Below are 27,150 nucleotides of genomic sequence, written 5' to 3'. Positions count from 1 at the left end.
ACATCCACATTTCGGATCCTATCACTATTGCTTCCCAATAGGCTTTGGGGGCCAGCTGTGTAGGGTTTGGGTTTTTTGGTCTCTTTTAATATGTTTATGTTCAATGAAACCAAGAGTTTAATGGTATTTTTTTTAAAAAAGTTTTATACTATTTTAATCCATTTATATGGTTTTTGATGTGCATTGTGTTATATTTATTTTTAGTCCCTATATCAGGAGAAAGGCAGGATAACAATAAACACAGCAGTCTCGCAGTTAACCAGAACTCAATCAAACAGTTAAGGTAAAGATTTTCCCCTGACATTAAGTCCAGTCCTGTCCGACTCTAGGGGTTGGTGCTCATATCCATTTCTAAGCCAAAGAGCCGGCGTTGTCCATAGACACCTCCAAGATCATGTGGCCTGCATGACTGCATGGAATGCCGTTACCTTCTCGTGGTACCTACTGATCTACTCACATTTGCATGTTTTCGAACTGCTAGGTTGGCAGAAGCTGGGGCTGACAGCAGGAGCTCATGTTGCTCCCCGGATTCAAACCTGCGACCTTTCGGTTAGCAAGTTTAGCAGCTCAGCGGTTTAACCCACTTCGCCACCAGGGGCTCCAACTCTCAAGCAACTGGCAAAAAAATCAAAGAAATAATACTACATTTACAGATTTTTTTAAAAAAAATCATGTCAGGAGTGATTTGAGGAACTGCAAGTGAGAGAATTGGCCATCTGCAGAGACATTGCCCAGGGGACATCTGAATGTTTTGATGTTTTCCCATCCATGTTGGAGGCTTCTCTCATGTCCCTGCATGGAGAGCTGGAACTGACAGAGGGAGCTCATCCACGTTCTTCCCAGATTTGAACCTCCGACCTGTCAGTCTTCAGTCCTGCCAGCACAAGGGTTTAACTCATTGTGCTACCAGGGGCTCCAATACAATAAGCCCTAAATTGACTAGATATTAATATAAAAATGCATTAATTAAAAATTTTAATCAATGCATTTTAATATTAATATCTAGTCAAGTTAGAGTTTATAGTATGACATATGATGGGGTATAGTATTGGTTAGGCCTATTTTCAGTTGTAACTCTCAAACAACTACAAAGTTCATTTGTGGACAGATTTGTGGACCAGGCTGTTTGGTAGCTTTCAATATGTTTTAATTGATTTTAACTGTGATTTTAATACTGTTATGTTTAATTCTGTTCTAATGTATGTGTTTGTATGTGTTTGTACTTTTAATATAAGCCATTGAGAGTCTCCTTCAGAAGAGAGAAAGCAGACTTTAACTAATAATAATCATCATCGTCATCATCATCATTTACCTGGCATCTACCAATCCCATAAGTGCCGTGGTGGCATAATGGGTTAAATCCTTGTGCTGGCTGAACTGCTGACCTGAAAGTCAGCGGTGCGAATCCATGAAACAGGGTGAGCTCCTGTCTGTCAGCTACAGCTTCCCATGTGAGGACATGAGAGAAACTTCCCACAGGATGGTAACACATTCGAGCGTCCTCTGGGCAACCTCTCTGTAGAGAAACATGAGAGAAACTTCCCACAGGATGGTAACACATTCGAGCGTCCTCTGGGCAACCTCTCTGTAGACAGCCAATTATCTCACACCAGAAAGGACTTGCAGTTTCTCAAGTCGCTTCTGACACAATAAAAAAAGGGGGGAGGCACTTAACTGAGAGTCTACCACATCCATATTTTAATGCATTTACATTGTTTTGGTTTGCATGGTCATATGTATTGTTAGTCTCTATGTTGGGAGAAAGACAGAATAAAAAATAAATGAAAATAAAATGAAGGCACAAACCAGTTTGCTGGTTTGCTCTGCAAGTCAAATCAAGAAACTGAAAAGGGTTTGAAGAAGTCAAACTGACTACAAAATATGAATCCTCAAATAAAGCCAGCTTCTGATGGATCTCCCTGCGAGGAGAAACACTCTTTTAAGTGCTGGCCACTCACAGATGGCAGGTCGCAAGGGGATATGCATTTGTTAGGAGGCCATCAAGCAGCAGGAACTTGCAGTGCATCACATGAGATTGGAAGCAATGAAGGAGTTGTGAACAAACTCCAGATTTGTTGGTGTGTTGCCTTCAACATCTGGGAAGCAATGGGGTGCCTGACCCCCACCCACCCCCCTTGTCTAAACTTCACTGGGAAAAGTAGAAACCTGGAGCAGGTTGGTGGGAAAGAAGTCCCACTTTGGACATTTCACATTGCCTGCAAACTGATAACTAGCGGAATAAAGAAAAATAGTGGCCATACAATGTAAGTGGGAACTGAACCATAAAGCAGAGGAACAACTTTGGCTGGATCAATATTGGCTACAAAATACAGTCAAATGAAAAATGCTATTCTAAGAAGAGGGATTTGAACCTTTGGTTCCTGGGGTCTTAGCTCAGCACACAAACTACTACACCATTTGCTCCTACTATTCTGAACGTTAGGAAATATTTTACTTTAAGCCAGAGGTGTCAAACTCATTTTCATCAAGGGCAACATCAGCCTTATGTTTGCCTTCACGGACCATTGAATCTGTGGACAGAGAATACATAGATACAGAGGGCCAACTATGTCTTTTTTTAACATAGCGATCAGTGCTCTTAAGTTCTTACCCCATTTGAGTCCCCAAATATTACTGAACAACAACTCCCATCACTTTTGATTATCAACCATGAAGACTGGGGATAATTGGAATTGCAACCCAAAAGAACTTGTCGCTTTGAAGCTGGGGAAAGATTAAAGGACATTTTGAAGTCAGAAATCATATCCACAAGCCTTGTGTCTAAATTCAAACCCCACTTTAGAATAATAGAATCATAGAGTTGGAAGAGACCTCATGGGCCATCTAGTCCAACCCCCTGCCAAGAAGCAGTAATATTGCATTCAAAGCACCCCTGACAGAGGGCCATCCAGCCTCTGTTTAAAAGCTTCCAAAGAAGAAGCCTCCACCACTTTCCAGCAGTCTTCTAAATGTTACTGAATCACAAGTCCCATCAGCTGTAGTCTAATGATGAGGAATACAGTTCCTGATTCAGTTCAAAGGGCTAGTTTTGATTTTTAAAGTTTTCCACAGTTTGGGATTAGTGTAACTGCAGGATCTTCTCTCTGTTGGTCTGTGTTGACAAAGATCTTAATTAGAAACCTTTTTGTGAGTTTCCCATCAATAAGTCATTTTCCCAATGTGCTTTGATGGCCAAGTGGGGATTCTGATCCTAGTCTTCCAGGGCCCTTCCACACAGCCACGTAACCCAGATTATCAATGCAGATAATCCACAATATCTGCTTTGAACTGGGTTATCTGAGTCCACACTGCCATATAATCCAGTTCAATTTGGATTTTATACACCAAAGTATATCTCCCATGATTCCATTGCATTGATCCATGGCATTCAATGGGCATCAAACTGCATTAATTTTACAGTGTAGATGTACCCATACTTCACAACTCAGTTGACTACATATTTCTGGCTCCCTGTAGTACATGCCTCATATGTCCTTTAAGTGACAGTGCCAAATTCAGGAATGCTGTCCTCAGAGAGGCTTACCTGGCATTCAACGTGGTATTATTTTGGCCTTGGGCAAATACCATATTTTCTCAGGCTTTTCAATTTCATTTGATCATTTTTGTCTTGGCCAAGTTTGATGTTTCTACGCTGTTCACAACTCCCTTTACTGCTTTGAGTAGATTGCTCTATGTTTTGATTTGCAAGTTTTAAAAAATTGTGTTTTGAATGTTTCCCAGTCTCCTGGGAAATGTTGAAGACTGGGACGCAATAAATAAATAGTTTCATAAATTGCATGCATGCCTACAGTGTAGTATTGGCGGATAGGTTAATAAGGGTGGACTCATAAGACGTCTGTGTGTAAAATTGTGCGCAAGAGAGAAACTGCAGGCAAGAGATGGAAAACAGGGTCACTTCCAGCAACATTACTGAGAGTCCTACTTCCTTTAGGCTTGTTCTATCCACAAATTATTTCTGTTTTAGCTGGTTATTATAAGAACTACTATGAGAAGCCAAGTACTGGCACCTCAGTTTGCACTTTTCCTCCTCCCTCCCTGTTCCTTTTCCTTTTGTGTCATGTTTTGAGTTGAAAGCTTGAGGGCAGAAACTGCCGTGTTCTGATTAGCTGAATCTACATGTATTTGTCTAGCCTCATCACACTAGGGAATGACTCCACTTTGAATCCGGTCGCTGCCTCCTGCAGAATTTTGGGGTTTGTAGTTTAGGGAGAAGCCTTTAACAGCCTCCCTAAACTACAAACCTCAAATTCTGCAGGAGGCAGCAACCAGATTTAAAGAGGATTCATTCTCTAGTGTGATGAAGTATTTATATTATCCTACTTTTTTCCACAAAATGTTACTCGGATTAGCTTAGCAGTCATAAAATTTGAACAGGCAAACTCACTATGAGACCTCTTTTCAGCTGAAAAGCAAGATAAATAAATAAATAAATATAAAATAAAGTAGTGCTTTGTTAAACAATCAGCTCTTATTTGTGCAAGAATTTTCAAGTTTTGTGCTTCTCTAGGTAAAAGGAAAGAGGAGCAAGATCTCAAGTATATTGAGTTGAAGACAACAAATTTAAGTCACAAAGGCTACCATGTAAACAGAGAATAAAATGATTGACACAGAGGTATAGACTGATATTACCCAAATCATAGAAGGTATAGATTCCTATTACCCAAGTCATAGAGGTCGTGGCCAGGCCTGTAGCGAGGGGGTGGTTTTAGGGGTTCAACCCCCCCCCCCCGAAATGTTTCAGATTTTTTTTAAAAAAACCTGGTTTACTCATGAATTTTAACTGGTTAACCAAATCCCCTTGCTAAGTCTATGAGATGCAAAAAATTAAGAGTCCCTCCAGAACTGTAAGCACTATCTCAAGCAAATATTGACAATTTATTCACACTGTCATTACTTGCAGCAATAGCCAATGTAGTGAAGCAACCAAGTTGGGTGTGTGTGTGTTGAATGCTCTCATTAAGGAAGCCAGAATTGGTGGAGGTGGTTGACAGGGGCGGAGCTGCAGGCTATGGAAGGTTGCTCTGCCCCCTGCTGTGCTCTTTGCTTCAGCATGAGCTAGGAGGCAGGTTTCAACCGCCCCCCCCCCAGAAATTTTCAACCCCCCCCCCCGAAATTGTCAACCCTCCCCGAATTTTTTTTCTCTAGCCTTTTGCGCAGCTAAGATTTCTGTGCAATACAAATAATCCATGCTTTTGTCTGAAAAATTGTATGACTCCTACATACTGTATATTTCTGATTCTTGTGGAACATGTCTTTGGTTCACCCACAGTTTGGAAAAGTCCAATTGTGTACTACAGTTCCCAGAATCTTTTAGCCAGTATTTAAAGAGAGAGTGAGAAGCAGCATCACATAAAGATGAGAAAGTATTATATGGTTTTTTATAAACATAGGAAGGTGATGGAGGTAGGATCATACCATTTATTTATTTATTTATTTAGGGTTGTGAAGTAGAAAAATCTATTAGGTGACTAGATCTGGAAACAGTGTTTAGACATTGCAAGTTGATCACAACAGCACAAGTTGCCTATGCAAATCACAGATATTGGAGATGGGATAAGAAGTAGAAGAAACATGATGTCATAAAGCCAAAGGCATAAACTTTAAGACAGTAAAGTTATATCTGTGAATCATAATATCTTGTCCCTTTAGCCTAATGGTTTCCAACCTTTTTTTGACCAGGGGCCACTTTGACCATGAACCACTCTCCAGCATTATTACCAACAGGGTTATGAAACAGTTTTTGGTCAACTTTAGATTCGGTTTGGTTATCTGGCGTGCTGATTCATAAAATTGCATTGGATAGACTACATCAGCTCTAGATTCTGATACACAACATATGCCATCCAGTAGTCACCATCTGCTCGCCCATGGAAAACCATAATCTAGAGCTATGGACCTTATTTTAGGTCTTGCGGCTCACCAGTGGGCTGCAGCCCACAGGTTGGGAACCACTGCTTTAGCCTAAAGAGGCTAACACTTTGAGATATTTAATATTGTGGGAGAATATAGGTCAGCCAAGAGCCAGCTTGGTATAGTGGTTTGAGCAGTGGACACTAGAAGATCAGGATTTGAATCTCATCTGAAAACCTAGTGGGTCACCTTGGGGAAATTGCATTTTCTCAGCCTAGGAGGAAGATAAGGCCTCTTCTGAACAAATTCTGCCAAAAAAAACCCACCATGACCTCAGGGTCACCGTAAGCCTAAAATGATTTGAAAGCATACGGCAACAGGTCAGTCCGAGGCAAACAGAACTTTCAAGCGATTTCCATATTACAGCCTTGCTCTGTCTGCTAAGACTCCTGAAAATGGAATGCAAGACAAATATGAAAAGCCAATTGGCAAGGAAATTATTGTTAATTCTGATGCACCAAGCTGGGAGTCTTATCAAGGAGATTTTCACTCTGTATCCACAAAAGAGTAAGCTATCTCTGCAGGAGCTGCATAAACCAGCTCTGTGTTCTTAGCTTTTGATGATGAACGATAAAGGCTCTGAAAGTGCTTTAGGGGTATATTTCTTGGTTCCCTGGCCATTTAGCTCCATCATGTATTCCAAGAAATGTAGAGGGAGATTAAATAAACGGTCTGATTGGTTCCCTGGCATCCCATACTTGGGGGTGCTGCATCAAGCTTCTGCTCTGTCTGCCAGGCCTGTGCTTGCTTGTCTTGGGCTCCGTTCCCCGGCACAGCAGGCATCGTGTGACCTGACCCTGCTGGGCGACTCGAGCTCAGTCCAGAACAGCTTTCCCTTACTCTGTTGCAAGTTGGGAAACAATCCTTTATATGGTCTGTAAGCAGCTGCCTCACTGGACACCACAAGGATGTTTGGCTGCTTGAAGTCATTGACTATTAATGTTTCTGCGAGGGAAATGGGCCATCTCCTTCCTCTAGGACTGAGCTCTAGCCCCTGCCCACACACGTGCGTGTACACACACACACACACACACACCTCCTTGCTCTGAAAATGAGCTTCAACCCCTACTTGCTGTCCAATTTCTATTCTAGTTCAGGGCTCCCCTTAAAAATAGTACTGACTCCATACTGTGATTCCACCCTCATCCTGCTATTCTAATCCTTAGCTCCCTGTAAATAGTTCCACTTATGCTCCATGATTCCTACAAACCTGTCCCTTGGATTACAGATGCAAATAACTTTGCTGAATCCCCCCACCACCACCTTTTTTTTCATCTATAAGCCAACGATCATCCATGTCAGTGGGTTGCAGCGGGTTTTCCAGGCAGTATGGCCATGTTCCAGAAGCATATTTCTCCTGACATTTGTCCTGTCAGTGTCCAAGAGCCCTTCCACACAACCCCATTTCCCAGGATATCAAGGCAGAAAATCCCACATTATCTGAGTGTGGACTCAGATAACCCAGTTCAAAGCAGATATTGTGGGATTTTTTGACTTGATGTCCTGGGATATAGGGCTGTGTGGAAGGGCCCTATGATTCCTAGAAAGTTCACAGTTCCAGTGTTTTAGCAGCAACAGATTGGCTTTCTCTCCTTTTTAAATTTTGTGTTGGTAATTCTACAACAGAACCTACAGCCTCCAGTTACATTCCGATTTTAGTTATCATGAACAGGCAGGATACAAATGCTTCAGATTATAATATAAGCCTTTACAGACCAGTCTTGGAGAGAATGGGGCCTTATTCTTTCTAAAACTATAAATGTGGTGGTGGTGGTGGTGGTGGTTGGGGGGGGGGGTTCCTGGACTGTCTGAAAATCCTGTGCCTTCTGCTTGAAAATCTTTCCTCCTGAATCCAGGTACTTGGCATGTTAACTCTCATGTTGCAATTAAGTCACTGAGAGGGAAGTAAAAGCCACATATTGTGTGCACTGTATGTGATCAAATCTCTTTTCTCTAGCAAGTCCCACTGCAAATAAGTTGTAGGCTTACTTCTTTCACTCTTATGTAACAAAAAGAGCATTCAGCAGCACCTGTTTGGTTGCAAATGGTGCCTTCTATTTTTTAAGAATATCATATATGAGTGTATTAATAAATATCAATTTTTAAACTTATTATTTGGAAGGGAAATTTATGAAAAATGTGCCTGGGATTTGGGATACCCAAATGCAAACATCTGCTTTGAGGGTTGTAGGAAATTGCTTATTTTGTTCTTACAAAGTGGGTAAGATGATACTTTTTTCTATCCTTGCAGGAGTATGCAAACTTTTCAGTTACACAGAGCTTGCATTAGGCAAAATGAAAAGGTATTGCCTATGCCAAAATATTTTACAGCCAGAATTATATAAAAAAAACTTGAGAGGGGAGGGGTTAAGACTTCATTCACTCAATAACTTTGATTACTCATTACAACAGTATGAATCACTGGCTCACATAACAAGAATATATTTATGTCAATTTCCCAGTGGTTGGAGGGCACATATAAGTCTGCTTTGACAACCTGGAGAGGAACAGAGGGGAGGTGGCATAAGCCCTATTTGCTCACTGAATTCCTGAGTCAATGGGTCCTTGTAACTTTTTGTCCAAGATGGGGCATAAGAAAAGAGCAGGCCGGGGAGGGGGGGGGGGAGAGAGAAGCAAGAGAGATGGGGGATGGTGACAAAGAAGCTGTGCCTGGCAAGACCCTGGGACAGATTGACCCTGACAGATGTTTACAGTGGTGCTAAAGGAGGAGGGTTACTATGCCGCCGCAGACTAAACAGACCCTGATGCAGGGAGGGGCTGATAGTACTGCCCCCAGCCCCATCAAATCTTCATTCTAAAAAAGAAGGAGGTGGCTTGGTTTCAGGAGAGAATGATATCCCATGGGAAGCAGCCAAGAAGATGGGAAGCCCGTTGGCAAAAGTAACCTCTACTTGCCATTGACACTACTCGCCCTAGCAGTTTGCAAGCTGCAAGGGAAAAGCTTACTAAAAAGAATCAGGGTTGGGAGATGTTGCAAGACTAGGGAAAGGGATGTCCAAAGACATAGATGGTGATGATTCAGGCAAAGAGGTTGGTCATTGGAGGGGAATCCTTGCGGGGAAGAGAGAGAACCAGGCCAGAACACTGCAGTGACCTTTCTGGCCTGGCAAGGAACCACAGAGGCTCCTGACGTCAGAGACCGCCAGGAAAGTGTCTGTTCCCAACATAAGGAAAGGTCATGTCTGATTCCAACACATTTCCATCCCACTGACATCTCTCTGGATGCGTAATGGTATGTGCATGTAAGTGTACGTAATGGAAGTAAGTGGGGGGTGGTAGAGGAAATCCCATCACTTCCCAGAATTGGAGGTTTCTATCATGAATCTCAAGCCAACAATTGTTCATCATCCTGACTTGCTGCAAGTCCACATCTGGAGAGAGAATTTCTCCCTTCAAATTCTAGTCAAATCCTTCAAGCTTAGCCATCATTCCTAAGGGTGCCAGATTGTTGACCCTGTTCTTTCCGACGTTATACTGGATTAAAATAAACCAACTCAGGAAGCTGATATAAAAAGTCTCTGGTCATACCATGAGTTAGCAGAAAATATTCTGAGATAAATAAAATGTGTATGGACTTAAAAAGTAAAATAAGAAAGAACAGGACCAAAATCTGGAAATGTCTGGTCTTTTCTGGTTCCATCTATGATTCTACCTCTGCATTAACACACGGAGAGACATGTAAATCGAGCTCAGGAGGGCCAGAAAAGCAATTAACAATACATTTTGGTCTTCCCAGATCCAGTTTCCTCAGTCAAATATACATTTGCAAATTTTCAAAATTATTTCACATCCCTTGTGTTTGCATTTCTTTTTATATTTATATCCCTCCTACATTTTCTCTCTCTGTGGCTCAGCTGAAACTTGCAAGAATTCCTTTCTTCTGTTGCAATGTATGAATGCCAGTTGAGGGGGCACAGTGGGGTAAAACAGGGAGGGTGCCTTCATACTGCTCTTTTGATTTTCCTCTAAGCTTTTAGTTGGCTGCTGTTAGGAAAGAGATGCTTGAGATTATATTACCCAACAGGACTCTTCTTACATTCTCAAAGCTTAATATAAAAACATGGACTGTTGTCTGTTAATTTGAAAGTATTTGCATTCAGGTATGGGAGCATCCCCTTAAGAAGGAAACTGAGACATTGAAGTGGATCACATGGACAGCAACAAAAATATCTACAATTCTGGAAACAGGCTCTTTGAAGAAAGGAGGAAAGGGTGCATGGGTGGATGTTTACCCTGAACCAAATAAAATAAGCAATGCAATGTTTGATTAGGTGAGTTACAAGGCTCCCTCCAGGTTTCTGTGCTTGGTGGAGTGAATGCATACATTTAATGCCAAGGGAAAATCATAACAAAGACCTTCTCTTTATCAGTTGGCTTCTAAAATGGGGACACTTGAGAAAACAACGTTTAGATATGACAGAAGATACATGGCCTCCCATGGCAAAGCACAGTGCATGGGGGAGATGTTCCAAGACCCCCTGTGGGTAGCTGAAACCGTAGATAATAGTGAAGCCTATATTTTCATTATAGTACTTGGGCTGGAAGCATATCGCAGAATTGCATCGGAGGATCTTAAGAGGCCCACAGACCTTCAGGGAGGATATTTTTGGAAGAGTGAATAGGTGAAATCTGTAGATACTGTAATAGGGAAATCTTGCTCTTACAAGAGAAAACACATTAGAGAAGCAGCATAGGACTAGCTCAATGGTTCCCAACCTTTTTTTGACCAGGGACCACTTTGACTAGGGACCACTCTCCAACATTAGTACCAAAAGGGTTAGAAATCAATTACTGGTCAACTTTAGATTCAATTTGGTTTTTTGGGATGCTGATTCAGGAAATTGCATTGGATAGACCACATCAGCTTTAGTTTCTGATACACAACATATGCCATCCAGTAGTCACCATCTTCTCACCCACAGAAAACCATAGTTAATAAGTCTCGGCACTTTAAGAGGGTTTCACAAGATCAGTCACTCTTGTTGCAATAGTGTAGTAACAGTGAGGTTGCGGACTATATTTTAGTTCTTGTGGATCATTGGTGGTCCATGGACCAGGAACTACTGGACTAGGAAGACATCTCTCACTACATATTCGGCATAAGCAAAATGGCTTGGAACATGGCAATGGCTGCTACTTGGGTTTTAAATCTTTTTAAATGTTAGTGTTTTAAAATTTTATTAATCTTATTTTTTCCAAGTCTGGTTTTATGAGCTCAGTTAAAATGTAATCTTGAGTTGTATGCTGTCTAATTTGCTGTAACGTTTCATTATTGTCTGATGTCGATGTTTAATGTGTTGTTATTATTAAATTTATGGTAGTCTTATTATTTGTTGGTTGCACCTTCTTGGCACTGAATGTTTGCTGGTGTATATATGTTGTTAACATCATGAGTCCCTATTGGGGAGATAGGGTGGGATACATATAAAGTTTATTTATTGTTGTTGTTGTTACATCAGATAGGGACAGAACAAAACAGTACACAAAAGGGCTTCTGGTATCAAGAAAAGATTAGGAGAGAACAACTGGCATTCATTTCCCAACCTTATTTCCTTTGTATATATTTTGCCAATGCGTGCTATGTCCTGCCTATAAAATATATATCTGCCTTGCTTGCAAATTCAGCACCTTTTTCTAGAATTCGGTGCTCCTAAAAACAATTAAACCCCATGACAGTGAAGCAAAAAGACCAACCATTTTACCAAAGGAGTATACCTAAACAGAAAATATGAGTCACTAAGCCCATCCTTTGTGAGCCAACCTTCCTGAAAAGTTCCAGAGCTGGATGCACCTATTTCCAAAAAGCATAACCATAGGACCACAGCCCAACGGCCTCTTAATGAAAGGCTTATGGGTCTTTGCCTCGCATGGTGTGATTTTGTATCCTCAAAAGCTCTCAGGTTACTTCTGAGTAAACAGGCAGTGGAATGCTCTGCATAATGTCAACTTGGGTTAGAAGGAAAAGAGCTACACTGAAATGTAAAAAATGCAAATATAAACAATGAAAGGAGGCTTTTTTTAAAAAAAAAAAAGTTCATTTTACAGCTGCTGGAAATGCACATACAAAAAGCCGTGTATGGTACAACCTTATATATACATTGACTTGGAATATATTGGAAGCAACTGTGTTCAGTGGGGCCTACTCTTCCAACAAGCCCATTCAGCTAATTTTAAACTATTAATTTTAATATTGGATTGGATTGCATGATTTTAATGTGTTTTAAACTTTGTTCTATGTCTTTTTATATAGGTTTGTTTTATCTATGTTTTAACTGTGATACCCCACCACAAGCCGTAAGGAGAGGCGGATCACTGGCCATTATTATTATTTAGTCAATGGACTTGCAAATTTAAAGAGTTCAGTTTTATTTGCAAGGCAAATCCTACTGAATTCAATAAGTTTTACTCTCAAGTAGCAGGCGGGGTTAAACTTCATCCTTCCAGGTGTTTTGGACTTCAGCTCCCACAATTCCTAACAGCTTACGGGCTGTTAGGAATTGTGGGAGTTGAAGTCCAAAACTCCTGGAGGGATGAAGTTTACTCATGCCTGGTTATAGAAATCTGAAAGGGAGTGGATTAGGTTGACCAGCGGGCGGGAGAAAGGGGGACACCCTAATCCACTTCCCTCCTAGGAACCCATAGCCCCAAAGCCCCTGCTGTGCCTATAAAAAGAGAGGGAGTGAGGATGGGAGGGAAGGTGGAAAGAAGGAAGGAGAGGGAGGAAAGAAAGGAAAATAGGAAGGAAGGAAGGAAGGAAGGAAGGAAGGAAGGAAGGAAGGAAGGAAGGAAGGAAGGAAGGAGAGAAGGGTGGAGTGAAGGAGAAGGAACAAAACGTTTGGAAGGAAGGAAAATGTAGACAGAAAGGCATGGAAGAAGGAAAAGGAGGGAGGGAAAGAAGGAAAAGAAAGGAAAGGAGGGAGGGAGAAAGAAAAGGAATAATGAAGGGAAAGGTGGAAGGAAGGAAAAGGAAGGGAAGATAGAGAGATAAGAAGGGAGGGAGTGAAGGAGAAGGAAGGGAAAGGATGGAAGGAACGAAAAGGAATGCAGGAAGGAATGAAAGAAGCAAAAGGAGGCAGGGAGGAAGGAAAAGAAAGGAGGGAATGAAGGAAAAGGAAGAAAGGAAAGGAAAGGAGGGAGAAAGAAAAAGAAGGAAGGAAAAGGTGGGGGAGGAAAGAGGTGGAAGGGAGGAAAAGGAAGGAAAGACAGAAAGAAAAGTAGGGAGTGAAGGAGAAGAAATGAAAAAGATGGAAGGAACGAAAAGGAAAGCAGGAAGGAATGAAAGAAGCAAAAGGAGGGAGAGAGCAAGGCAGGAAAAAAAGGGAGGGAATGAAGGAAAAGAAAGAAAGAAAGGAAAGAAAGAAAAGGAGGGAGGGAGGAAAAGGAAGGAAGGAAAGACAGAAAGAAAAGAAGGAAGGAGAAGGAAGGAAAGGCTGGAAGGAAAGAAACAAAGCAAAAAGGAATGAAAGAAGGAAAAGGAGGGAAGGAGAAAGGAAGAAAGGGAGGAAAAAAAGGGAAGGAAGAGAGGAAAAGGAAGAAAGGAAAGAAAAGAGAAACAAAGAAACAAAGAAGGGAGGAAGGGAGGAAGGAAACGATGGAAGGGAGGAAAAGGAAAGCTGGAAGGAATGAAAGAAGGAAAAGGAGGGAGGAAAAGAAGGGAGGGAAGGGAGGAAAAGGAAGAAAGGAAAGGAAAGAAGGGAGGGAGAAAGAAAGAAAAAGAGAGAAAAAGAGGAAGAAAAAGAAAATTAGTCCGTTTGATTGTTCCCTTCACTCATAAGCATTTCTTTCATACCAAATCGCCAGGAGAGGAGATTTGCTATTTTAAAAGTCGAAAGTCCCGCAAAACCCATTGAGGAAAAGGACAAGACTGAAAGGGGGGCTGGGAGGGTGCCTGGGGGGCGGCGCGGGGCGGGGGAAGGAGGGCGCTGCTTTGGGGGGGGGGGCGGCCCCTCCTTGTGGGGTGGCTTGGCTTGCTGGCCGCGCCCCCTCCCTTCGGCCCGAGCCCCGCAAGATCTGGCCCGAGGCCCCAGGGCGTGGAGGAGCAGGAGCGGAGGGGAAAGGGGGCGCTTCCCGCCTCTGGAGCCTCGAAAGAGGCAGGGCCTGGGGCCCAGGGGCCCGGTGGAGGCCAGTCTTCGAGGCGGGAAGGGGAACCGGACCGAAGGGTTTTGTCTGGGTTTTGCAACCAGTAAGAAGAAGGTTTGGGGACTGGACCCCAGGGGAGGCGTGCCTTTCCTTCTCGCACACTTGAGGCAGGAAGATGGGTCGAAGTCCAAACCAATGTGGTGGTTTCGCATGAGAGCATGACAAGCATGGCCCCATCTACACTGCCAGTTGGAAATGCCCAGTGTAGCCTCATAGAATGCACTTAGACGCAGTTAACTGCGTTATATGGCAGTGTAGATGGGGCCAGTGAGGGAATAGACTTGTACCTGAAAGGCTACATTTTATTTGGCATACATTTCAGTAATGGGCAGTGTCCCGTTTTAGATGCACTTGGTAAAAAGTGTATTTTTTCCTGCAAATGCTATTGAGGGAAGATCCTATAGCAGGCAGGGGCAAACTTTGGCCTTTCAGTGTTTTGGATTCCAACTCCCACAATTCCCAACAGTCTCAGGCCCTTTCCTTTTCCCCCTCAGCCGTTAAGCGGCTGAGGGGGAAAAGGAAGGGGCCTGAGGCTGTTAGGAATTGTGGGAGTTGGAGTCCCAAACACCTGCAGGGCCGAAGTTGGCCTAGGCCTGTCCCATAGTAATAGTTAAGGCAGTTTCTTTGGCCATTTATCAATATACTGGGCCTTCGCAATCTGTTGGGTTTGGTTCTAGAATGCCTTTTTATACCAAAAACATGAATGCTTAGGTGGGCAAAAATATGATAGCTGGGACCCAATGCCAAGACAGTGCAGCAAGTGAGAGACACAGGTGCAACAGAGTCGTGGCAAGATAGTTTCCCAGAAAGGGGGGAGGCACAAAGGGGGGGGGGGGGAGGGAAACAACAAACACCCGAGCATAGTGTTTAAGGTGATCTGGATATCGTATGCAAACACGTTCAAAAACGTAATGTCTTTGCTTCTCTAATTCTGACCCGCTTTGCGCAAGCAGCATTTGGTCCCAGCTATCATATTTTTGCCCGATGGTGTAGTAAAATGATTACCCTTATATTAAAAGTTTACTTTTTGGAATAGTTTCAAAGAGTGGATGGTGGAATTCATAGTTATGGAGGGGCAACTATAGATCCCCACCCCAAAATGCAATTAATTTTCTGATTTAAATTGTCCTGTTGTTAAATCCACAGGAAAGAAGGGCTTCACTCTATATCAGGCATGGGCAAACGTGGGCCCTCCAGGTATTTTGGACTGCAACTCTCACAATTCCTAACATCCTCAGGCCCCTTTCTTTAAGCAGCTGGGAGGGGAAAGGAAGAGGCCTGAGGCTGTTAGGAATTGTGGGAGTTGCAGTCCAAAACACCTAAAGGGCCCAAGTTTGTCAATTCCTACTCTATATTAATCTGAGAAGGAAGGCCACATACACACGAACATACTTTGCCAAGTACTTTTGTATAGAGGCACATCAGGGTAATGACAAAATTAAAATTATTAAAACATATAAAACAGTGCAATTACAACTGTAAAACCACATCCACAATCATAATAAGGCCATTCGGGTAATCATTACTCATACATCCAAGTCCATCTATTGTACTGTGTTATTTGCCAAAGGATTGGTCCCAAAGCTACATTTTCATCTTCTTTCTGAAGGTCAAGAGGGAAGAGCTGATCTAATATCACTGGGAGGGAGTTCCACAGTCTAGGGGCCACCACTGCAAAGGCCATGTCTCTCATTCCAACCAATCGCACTTCAAAGGAGTCAGGTCCTCTCCGGACGATCTTACCCTGTTATTATTTGCCAGCTTGTGGTGACTCCGATGGGAGTCCTCCAAGAACCTGACATCAGCTGCCCTGCTCAGGTTTTGCAAACTCAGAGCCGTGGCTTCTTTGATTTAATCAATCCATCTATATTGTGGTCTCCCTCTTTTCCTACGGCCTCCCCTTTTACCAAGATTACCACCTTTTCCAAAGTATGATCAGGAGCCATATGCAGTCTGTTCCTGCTCCCACCACGAACTGACCATGTTGAACAGAATATATTCACATGCTCTCTTAGGGCCTTCCTGGTCAACATGGCAGCAAAGGAGTGGGGGAGGCTAGTCTGCCCATCCACACATTCCTTCCATGTTTTCAATTTTGTATTGCTTGCAGGGGGCAGTCTCAAACTTCAGGTGGTCTATGAAATGGATGCAGAGTAAGGGGAGAATATCTGTACTTGGCCCTGCACTTAATTTATTTTTTTCTGACAACAGAGATTGAGACCATTTTGACCATGAACTAATTAATGAACAAGACCCTAGCCAAGGGCCCATTATTTTCATGATATATTGCTTGGACAGTCAACTCATTTCCCCCTAAAATGTACCAGTTAAAGTTAAAGGTGATTTTGCTGAACCTGACCCAAGGCTAAAGCTGATGAATGGCACACAGAAACAAGTACGTTTGTTCCAAAGCAAGACTATAGTTATTAAAATATGACTTAACATACTTTTAAAAAAAGTTACTTTAGGGTTTGCCAAGATCCCTAGAAATTTTCAAATGCGTGCAGTAAAAAAAGTTTGGAAACCATAGATGGGAAAGTTACAAACAAAAATCATCTTAAAGTGATCACCTTTTTGGTTTTAGATATGTTTGAAGTATTGGAGCACAAGGAAGAGGAAATTGTTAGCAAATACATAGAGTTGAAGGCAAAAGAATTAATGGATAAGTGAAAGCTGAAGGAAAAGAGGAAAGAACAGAGTAAAGTGTAAAGGGGAATCAATTATATACATGGGGCAAAGACACGTCAGAGCTGTATTAAGATTTCAAGTGTAGCAGAAGTAAGTTTGAGAAGGAATTTTTAATGCTTGGGGTGCATTCTCAAACACCATATAATATGGATTGTTCATATCCTTTGACTATATTTCTGAGCAAAGTCAAAGTAGTTGAGGAATGTCAATGGTAGTCTTCCTATCCCCTATTTTCAGTGTGTAATGTGTTAAACCCTTGTGCCAACAGGACTGCTGACCAAAATGTCAGCAATTCGAATTCAGGGAGTGGGGTGAGTTCCCATCTGTCAGCACCAGCTTCTCATGCGGGGACATGAGAGAAGCCTCTCACAGAGTGATAAAACATCTGGGCATACCCTGGGCAACATCCTAGCAAATGACCAATTCTGTCACTCCAGAAGCGACTTGCAGTTCCACAAGTTGCTCCTGACACGAGAAAAAGTGTGTAATTGTGATATGAAGGAAAATCCTTAGGTCTTAATAAATGGTTTCAGAGCTAGTGCATAGTCCGTAGATGGATAAATCAGTGCATGCTTTACCTGATTGTCTTGAGAGATGAGAGAAAGAGAGCTGATTTAAAAAAACTTTTCAATTATGCTTCCTTACATTACATGAATGTTATGGTAATATCACAAGAAAACAACTGATATCTAGGCATTGTCTTTATTTTCTATGCTCGATATAAAATATGTTTTTAATATTCTACGGTTGCAGAGAAAACTCAGAACTGTAGCATTAGGCTTTCTACAACTGTGAGCCTTTCAACCCTTCAGCCAGATGATAAATGGCTCCATCTCAGGATGCCAACAAGTTAACATCCTCCTGCCTCATTTGAAAAGTTTCAAGTGGTAGTAACATAGATCAGTGTTCCCTTTTAACATCATTACAGTATAGCTCAATACTTAAAAGTTTCACTCACACTAAGCCAAAGTCTTAAATCTGTCCTGATTTTATCACATGAAAAGGCCTGCCTTAGTGGAACATTGTGTCTTTATTAACCTGCAGTAAATAATGTGACATCTTATTTGGGATGTGAAATTTAACAGAAAGTCAAGACCATTTTTAGAGAGGTATACCCCTTTATAATTACTGACTGTCTCACTTTCTAAACTTCCTGGAAAAATGGTCCATTATTACTCCCATTTTACAGAACTGAGACTGGTCCCCCCCCCCCTTAGTTATTGATTGAATTGTTGGCTGACCTAAGATTTGAACTCAGGTCCCCTATGCCTTTAGTAAAGAGGGTCTGGGTGGGCTAGAGTGACATCTTTCTTGGTTACGCACCCTACTTGTCCTTACATCTGTTTGTTCCCTTCAGCACGATGCAGGCTGAGCAAATGGAGGAGTCTGTTGATGACACTGGGGAGCCCTGAGCAGCCAGCAGACTTGTTTGCATCAATAATGACAGAGTCAAGGCCGTGCAAAAAAGTGGACAATGAAATTAGCCAGACAGTGGCTGTGCTTTGTAAGGATTTTTCCATTCTGAGGTAAGCAGCATCGCACCAGGAGAGAGGAGTGTAGGGTGAAGTAGGGAGTGACAGGGAACAGAAAAAGTGTGAAACTGAATGAGGCACGGAAGGAGATTCCTAGATGGAGGGAAGATTCCTGGTAGGTTATATGGCCCACGGAGGAACTTCCAGCTGTTTACAAGTGGAGACACAACCAAACATGTGCTATTGCTGCTGCTTTAGTTTTTTTTTTTTAAATTACTGGGTCTTGCAAAGTAATTTTTAACCATTCCTTGTCATATTAGGAATTACTCTTAATCAGGTTTACTGTAAACTCTGTTGACTTCAGTGAGAGTTACTGCCAGGGAAGTATGTTTTGGCTTGCAAAATCCATTTTCAAGCCACCTGTAAACCTGAACAGATTACACAAGTACCAAATGGACAACCAGAGAATAGTCCGTGACCATTCAGCCTTAAAGGCAGCAATAAGGACTGATGAGTGTAAAGGGGAGGTGGAATCATAGCAAGGGGTCATAGGACACATAGGAGACCCAGTGACACAATGGGTTAAACCTTTGTGCCAGCAGGACTGCTGACCAATAGGTGAGCAGTTCAATTCTGGAGAGAGAGGGTGGAGATCTCTCTGTCAGCTCCAGCTTCCCATGCAGGGACATGAAAGAAGCCTCCCACAAGGATGGTAGAACATCATACATCCAGGCATCCCCTGGGCAACGTCCTTGCAGACAACCAATTCTCTCACACCAGAAGCGACTTGCCGTTTCTCAAGTTGCTCCTGACATGAAAAAAAATGAACACATGGTGTTGGGGTGAAGGAAAATACAGCTGATAAAAAACATAGGATTGGAGACCTCAGTTCCTGGGTGGACAAGGAATCAAGTAGATGTCACACAACACATCTTAGATGCACAAATTCCCTCCTGAAATCACTTAGCTGTGTGTTCCACTTACCTACAGAGCTGTTTGCAAAAGACATTGGCAGAAAATTTGATGGGCTGTTTAGTGAACTGGGATGTACTAAGGCTATAAAAGCACAGTCCTAATATTGTTCCCAGTGTGCCACAGAAAATGCGGACACTACATAAAGCTTTCTTTCTTAACTGCAAGAGGCAGAAGTGGCACCAGACCAAATGATAAAATGAGACGCTTTTCAACCAGGAGCCTAATAAAAAGCAAACAAGTGGAGTGTGTGCCTAGGCTCGAAAGTTGTGAATGTGGCCACCGAGTCTGCACAGTGCCCCAGGAGAACAGTTGAGGAGATCATGTCTAGACTGCACAATGCAAAAATAATTTCAGATTTGAGTGCAAGCCAAGAGTTTTGGCAGTTCCAACTCAACACTAAAAGTGCCAAACTCTGCACCTTTCACTCCCCTTATTCCAGATTTAGGCTAAAAGGATTTCAGTTCGGGATAGTAAATACCTGAGATTATAAGAACATCACTGCCTGAATCTTACAAAGCACACAGGGAGGTAATGTATGTGTATTCTCTGGGATCTGGAATGGAAATAGGCTTTGCAGGCCAAGTTAGTGCATTTTGGCTCAGTTCAAAAGATCTGCTGAGTTTGGTGGTACAGGTAGTCCCTGAGTTACAAACATCTGACTTACAAATGACTCATGGTTAAGAACAGTGAGACAACAGAAAGTGAGAGAAATCTACCCTTAGGAAGGGAAATTCACTCCTGAAAGAGTTATCCTGGGGGGAAAGGTGCCTCCACTGAAGCTTTATCACCAATCCTTGTTTCCACAATAAGCTACATTTTTCAAAATCCAATTATCATGGGGGCAGAAAGTGAGGTGAAATCTTCTGAACAGGGGCACAGACAGCAAAACAAACAGTACAGGGGTGTTAACCCTTCCCTATGCTATCCAAAGCAGTCTGTCTGTCTATCTATCTATCTATCTATCTATCTATCTATCTATCTGTCATTGGAATTACACTTTAAAAATGTGCCTACTCCAACTTACATACAAATTCAGCTTAAGAAGAAACATACGGAATCTATCTTGTTCATAACTTGGTGACTGCACATTTATTCAGGAGGCAGCCCCACAGTAATCAGTGGGACTTCGAGCTTGGTAAATGTGCATAAGATTTCACCCTTGCATCAACTGGATGAGCTTAGCCCTATGGTCTTAATATAACAAGAAGCTTCCTGCAGGGTGACATATGATAGATTTCAAGTCCAGGAAAGCAACAGTATCAATGGAAAGACCTCAGGCATGCAGAGAAGAAGGGAAGTGTTGAAACACTATAAAGAAATGCTTTATTTCGATTGCTGCATGTGGTGAGGTGTTAGTTGCTGCCAGATTTTATAGTGAGACATACCATATACTCATGTATAAGTCGACCCCATGTATAAGTCAAGAACAGGTTTTTGAGCTAAAATTATGGATTTTAATATAATCTATGGATAAGTTGAGGGGTGTTCCTCAGAAAAGGGAAAGTGCCAGCACCAACCAAGGGACAGCTATCCCTGACTGTAGCTACCACTGTTTTTCTGCCAAGGCATTCAAAAGGCAGAGAAAGTAGAGTTCAGCCTTTCTTTATGAATTTACAGGATGGACTAAATTCTTGCTTTTTGTCACTTTATTCAGGGCACATCTACATGGTCCACTTAGGCCCCTTCCACACTGCCCTATATCCCCAGATCTGATCCCAGATTATCTACTTATCCCAGATCATATGGCAGTGTAGACTCATATAATCCCCTGATTGGATCCAGGGATATAGGGCAGTGAAGATCCAGCCTGAGTCTGAAGGGCTGGTGAATCAGTCCTGTGGTGGCTAAACAACATAAGGAGTTGATCCGGGTTAACACAGGCCAAAGCTGCTTAACACGGCCTTGATCGGCATTAATCCACAGAATCCAGAACAAACTGCTATTTTGGCCATATGGAAACAGTTAGGCCAATTTCAAGATGGAACTGGCTGAAATGTTTACACAGCCATCCTATGTTCTCCAGGCTCAGGAAGCCCAGGGACACACTGTCTCGCCTTTTCCGCAGCTGTCAGTGGGTTGGATTGGTTGTTTGTCAACTGAACTGGCATGACATTGACTGGATTGATGAGGTGATTGGAGAAGGGAGGGAGGAAAGGAGATAGTGATTCCTTCTCTTTGTTCTTGCTTCCACATTGATCTGGTGCCCTGGCTGTCATTCCTCCAGTCAACAGGCAACTGGCATGACCCATGTTGTGTTAATTGGGTGTCGTGATTAATAGAACAGGAGGGGACGATGGTTGTCTGGCAGTGCCAGTCTGGGTTCAGCACCACTGAACAATCAGGACTTCCTCCAGGGAGTGAGAGACTTTATTCAGACTTTATACAGTCTGGGAACTGGAAAGCTTTGGAGAATTTGAAGGCATTTTTGAACTTCGGTAACATATTTGTTAGCCATCCCTCCTATGAGCTCTTATTTGGGAGTAAGTTCCATGATATTCTGTAAGGTTTACTTTGAGTAAACATGTAGTCAGATAGACTGGTGTCACCCCAAAATTGCAGCTGGCAAGATACTGGTGGTTGTGTTCGGTTGACAATAGAGGCTTTCTTCCTGAGAAGTTCGCTAGGTGTGTTCCCTACAGTTAAACACAGGAGCAAGTGGAGCTGAAATAAACATTGAGCTGAGCTCTGCTGAAACTAAATCTGACCGGCTTAGTTGGAAACCGCAGGGTGACGTGAGCATATGAGAGTGTCAAGGCTAGGAGGCAGAGCAATAGGAAAGCCCAAACGTTTTAAAGCTCCAAAGGGGGAGGGGTGGAAGTCCTATTGAGAAGAAATTGCAGCAGACAATGGGATTCTAAAAAGAATATTAATACTACGTAGAATGGGGATTACTAAGCCTAACTACCAGTGCCCATCTGGTAATTGAGACATGTAAGAACAGGACCCACAAAGTCATATCTTGGCCAGGCATGAAGAGCACTTAACCACACTCAAGCATCCAGCTGTGAAAGTTACAGCCAGCAAAAGAAAGAGAAGGTAAAACCCCTGGAATGATTTTCTTGGAGGGATATAGGATATATTGGCACTAAAATTGCTGTGTTGCTTTTGTTTTTTCCAGATGTACACTGTTTTGAGAGAGCCTCCATGGTGTGGCAGCTGTGAGTTTAAGATCAAGACACTGGGAGATCAGGGTTCAAATCCTCTCTTGGCCATGAAAACCCACTGGGTGGCCTTGGGCAGGTCACATTCTCTCAGCCTCAGAAGGAGGCAAAGGCAAATCCTCTCTGAATGCACTCCGACAAAAAAACCTCTGTAATATGTCTTCCTTAGGATCTCTATAAGTCAGAAACTATTTGAAGGCACACAACTGTGATCATGCTGTGAGATGGCTACCCATCTTACACTACAAGCTTAAGGCAGATTGATTCCTGATGTTCTGAACTTTTTTTATATAAGCAAATTCCTCCGTGGTGGAAAAAAAATCAAATCATTGGTAGGCGGATAGGGCAGGTAGATCCCCTTCAGGTTCAAAGCTCCTCTAGTAGAGAATAACATGTGGTTTGTGAGTCATTTTTTTTAATCTATGTGCTAGAAAGTTTAAATTTGAGCCATTCGTATTTGGAACTAGATGAATAATACTCTGCCCAGTAGTTGGCAGAGAGTACTATTCCTGAGAGTCCTTAGATTTGTAAGATTTGTAAGACAACGCTGAAAGTCCTCAAGAGCCTTGTGGGCAGAAGGACGCAGAACTAGCACAGTAGGTAGGACATTCAGTCATAGCACGGAGCCAGAGCTTTGAAAACTCACTTCATTGGCAGGTACTCCCAGAATCCTTCAACTAGCCTGGTCTTGCTGACTAGGGGATTCTGGGGTTACAATCCATCAAAGTAATTTGACCAAACTCAGGACGGAAATCCACTTGAGATGCTTTCATCTTGCAGCACTCCCACTGGGATTGGTAGAAGCTAGATGAGGAGTCACTGAAGCCTGGGCAGGAACTGCCATATTGAGAGAAAAACAGTTGTTGTGGATTAGCTGTGAGGAGGCTGGAAAAAGTGTTGAGGCCCAGTCTGTGATGATAGCAAGCACTCTGCATATAAGATTCAGAAACTGTAGATAAAAAGCTAGATCTGGATAAATTGTGGCATCCCACATACTGGGTTGCTGTGAGTTTTCTGGACTGTATGGCCATGTTCCTGAAGCATTCTCTCCTGACGTTTCTCCTGCATCTATGGCAGGCATCCTCAGAGGCATCTTCAGAGGTTGTGAGGTCTGTTGGGAACTAGGAAGATAGGGTTTATATATCTATGGAAAGGACTCTTGACTACTTGAAGCAAGTGTGAATGTTGCAATTGGCTATCTTGATTAGCATTTAATGGCCTTGAAGTTTCAAGGTTTGGCTGCTTCCTGCCTTGAACAGACAAAAGTTATTTCTCCCACCCTAGACATTGCACAGATATATAAACCCCACTTTCCTAGTTTCCAACAGACCTCACAACCTCTGAGGATGCCTGCCATAGATGCAGGTGAAACGTCAGGAGAGAATGCGAATGGAAAATGGCCATACAGCCCAGAAAACTCACAGCAACCCAGTGATTCTGGCCATGAAAGCCTTCAATAACACATTGTAGATACTGTTAGACTGCAACCTTTCTCAGTCCTAATCCATACAGTCAGTAGTAGGGGATGATGAGAAATTTAATTCAACTTCTAGAAGCCCAAAATTTCCTCATACCTGCTTAAGAAAATGAAGTTTTTGAGGCTCAGCCTGTTTTCATGGCCTCTGTGCTTATTTTAGGAACTTACCATAGCTCTTTTTTTCTTTATAGAGTCATCCCCTCTTATTAAAGTAGCCTATCATCAACGGGACTTGACTCACATTTCTTGTCTGCTCATGGCTTTTACAGACTGCAGCTCAAAATTTGGCATAGAGCAGTGATGTGACTCCTCCAGCCCTTCTTTCTGAACTGAGCTTGGAAACAATGTTCTGCCCTCCGTTCCCTTGGACACTACCACAGGTTCTTATTCCTTGAACATCTATTTTCTCCCGTTGCTCCATCCTTATCATTCTTGAGCATTTTGTAGTTTTTTCCATTCCATTTTGTATCAGGGTTATTAGAACCTCAGATTTGGTGCTTCTGCGCTACATTATTGAGATACCTTCTCACCTGAGTAAGTCATTTGCTTTTGGCTTTATATCCAAGCAACATGACCTATCTCTTAATAGCCTGAAATTCAGTATAGGCAGAATTAAGTTTCATTTACTAAATATTGTCAGGGTAAATATCATAACATCTCAATGCATTGTCAAAGGCTTTCGTGACCAGGATCACTGGGGTATTTTGCGTTTTCCAGACTGTATGGCCATTTCCAATAGCATTTTCTCTGAAGATGCCAGCTACAGAAACAGGCGAAATGTCAGGAGAAAATACTGCATGGTCGTACAGTCCGTAAACCACAGAACACTCCATCATGATAGCTTTCGCCTTGCCTTTTCTGGAGATGTCAAGCTAAATCCTTAGTGACTAAAGATGCATCTACACTGTAGAATTAACACAGTTTGATTTGACACCATTTAAACTGCAATGGCCCAATATTATAGAATCCCGAGAGTTGTAATTTGGGGAAACGCCAGTACCCTTTGGCAGAAAAAGCCAAAGATGTTGTAAAACTACAGCTCCCATGGTGCCATAGCATTGAGCCACATCAGTTAAAGTAGTGTTAAACTGCATTAATTCTACAGTATAGATGCACCTAAATGTCTTATCCATTGACCCAATTACAGTCTTGCTTTTACTGCCTATGAAGTACATTTTTATTATTTACTTATTTATTTATTTACCCTATTTATACCGTGCCTTTCTCTACCCCAAAGGGGACTCAAAGCAGCTTATATATAGGCAATTTTCCAATGCCTTAAAACACATACAATTCCAATCATATTAAAATTAAAATCAAATTAATCAATATTAAGCATTCAAAATGTTTAAAAACATTACATTCAATATAAATCACGTCATCCATAATCATAGTCCAAAGACATTCCATAGTCTTTGCACATATTCCAAATCTGTTATTGTACTGCACTATTCTCCAAAAACCTGATCCTAAAGTCAGGTTTTTACTTCCTTTCTGAAGGCTAGGAGGGAGGGGGTGATCTTTCCCATCGATGCTTTCTGATTCAAGACCCATCATCCCAACAAACTTGACTATGTTTGTCAGATCTGTTGGTTTCTGTCTTTGAAATCTTCATATTATCTGTTTTTTGTCTTAACCTTGGTTTATTCCTATTTTCTTTGTAGGCTATACATTAGTTTTCATAGTTCTTTTTTAAAAATGCTCCTTTCATAATTTCCTGAGGAAACAAGCACTTAGATCATCTATCAATTATCATACGCTAACTGTTCCTCTTTTGTTTTTTTTGTTTATATGGTTTGTCTGCATACTTGGACTGCACTTAGTCTGGTAACTAAGCAGTTGAGATATCTGAGGAAGGTGTCTAAAGGGGACAGATTGCTCCCTGCTTTGAGGGGCTTCAGCCCCCCCCCCCTGAAATTCTCAGGGTGGTCCGCGAGCAGAGGTGGCCCTATGTAATTTTCAATGGTAAGCAAACAATATTCCCCCCCCCCCCCACCAATCACTGATATATATTTTCTGTTCGTCATGGGAGTTCTGTGTGCCATATTTGGTTCAATTCCATCATTGGTGGAGTTCAGAATGCTCTTTGATTGTAGATGAACTATACATCCCAGTAACTACAACTCGCATATGTCAAGGTCTATTTTCCCCCAAGAGTGCCTCAAGAGCACCCCTGGGCAAAATCAACTATGCTGCAAATGCTTACTTTGCGTAATGGGTTGAGCCGCCCCTGTCCGCGAGAAGGCCTTATTGGTACATTATTTAAACTGTTATGTTTATTCATATCATGATCTGATCACCATGTTCAATATATCCCATATGCATGGGGGTATTGGGGTAACAATACAAAAGGTTTGCTAGGGTAGATCCTCACCCCCCCCCCCCCCGGAATCAAAATCCTGGCTATGGGCCTACGACTTGAAAAATGGCAAGTCACTTCTGGTATGAGAGAATTGGCCGTCTGCAAGTACATTACTCAGGGGACGTTCAGATGTTTTCCCATCCTGTGGGAGGCTACTCTCATGTCCCTGCATGGGAATAAGATAACATCCAATTGCCTTTAATGTGTGGAGTTGTTTCTCTGAGTGTGAAACTCTTTTTTTTAAAATGCTCATGCTGATCACCTGTCTGTCTGCAAAACTGACTGGGTTGGTGCGATCCAAATGTTGCGTGGGGTCTGTGCAATCCAAATTGTGACTTGCAGAGAAATCACATGGCAGCCTGGAATGGGGAGGCCCTGGTGGGGAGAAGGAGAAGAAGGCATTTTCCACTTCCCAGGGTACTCCCAGTTGTATGTCAACCCTCGTCCATGAAACAATTCTCTCAGGCCCCTGGCAGCCCTGCATAAATTCAAACCATGTGGTAAACATTTTGCCCAGAGTTTCATATGCAAGCAGAGGAAATTTGTTTCCAAAAGTTGTGAGATACAATGAGTTATTCCATACGTTAAGTGTTAGTTCTTTCTTTCAGATTTTACAGGCAATAGCCCAGCAGATAGCTCTGCGGATACCGAATTCTAACGCCTGGCCATTATGAGGAGGTCAAATTAAATTTCCAGTTTTCAAACCACTGCTTGGAAAACGGAGGAGTCCCTAAGAAAAGAGAACAAGCTCATTCCTGTGCTGCAAGACTGAACTAGGAGTGATGGAAATAGTGACTGGTATGTGCCCCTAAAAATTATGTCTCTCTCAAACTGTCCTGTTCGAGGCTCATTTGTTCCACACTCATTCCATACAAATGCATTGCTATCTTGTCACAGTAACATAGAATCTTCAAACCATTCCTA

The 27,150-nt window shown here is 42.3% G+C and overlaps 2 protein-coding genes across 7 annotated transcripts in view; one reads left to right on the top strand and one right to left on the bottom strand.

The window, feature by feature from the left end:
• The window catches only part of RAD9A (RAD9 checkpoint clamp component A), a 115,323-nt gene that overhangs the window by 32,000 nt on the left and 56,173 nt on the right, over nucleotides 1-27,150 (top strand). For both annotated transcript variants that reach the window (XM_060772270.2, XM_060772260.2), the window contains exon 2: nucleotides 26,835-27,024. The gene's annotated coding sequence lies outside the window, so the exon portion shown is untranslated. The remainder of the gene's footprint in view (nucleotides 1-26,834; nucleotides 27,025-27,150) is intronic.
• CLCF1 (cardiotrophin like cytokine factor 1) overlaps nucleotides 1-27,150 on the bottom strand; it is a 69,954-nt gene that overhangs the window by 35,468 nt on the left and 7,336 nt on the right. The gene's annotated exons all lie outside the window — the stretch shown is intronic.

This window comes from Anolis sagrei, chromosome 1, assembly GCF_037176765.1.
Source record: "Anolis sagrei isolate rAnoSag1 chromosome 1, rAnoSag1.mat, whole genome shotgun sequence".
In the NCBI taxonomy this organism is placed as follows: Eukaryota; Metazoa; Chordata; class Lepidosauria; order Squamata; family Dactyloidae; genus Anolis; species Anolis sagrei.
This window is presented reverse-complemented; position numbering and strand designations above follow the sequence as displayed.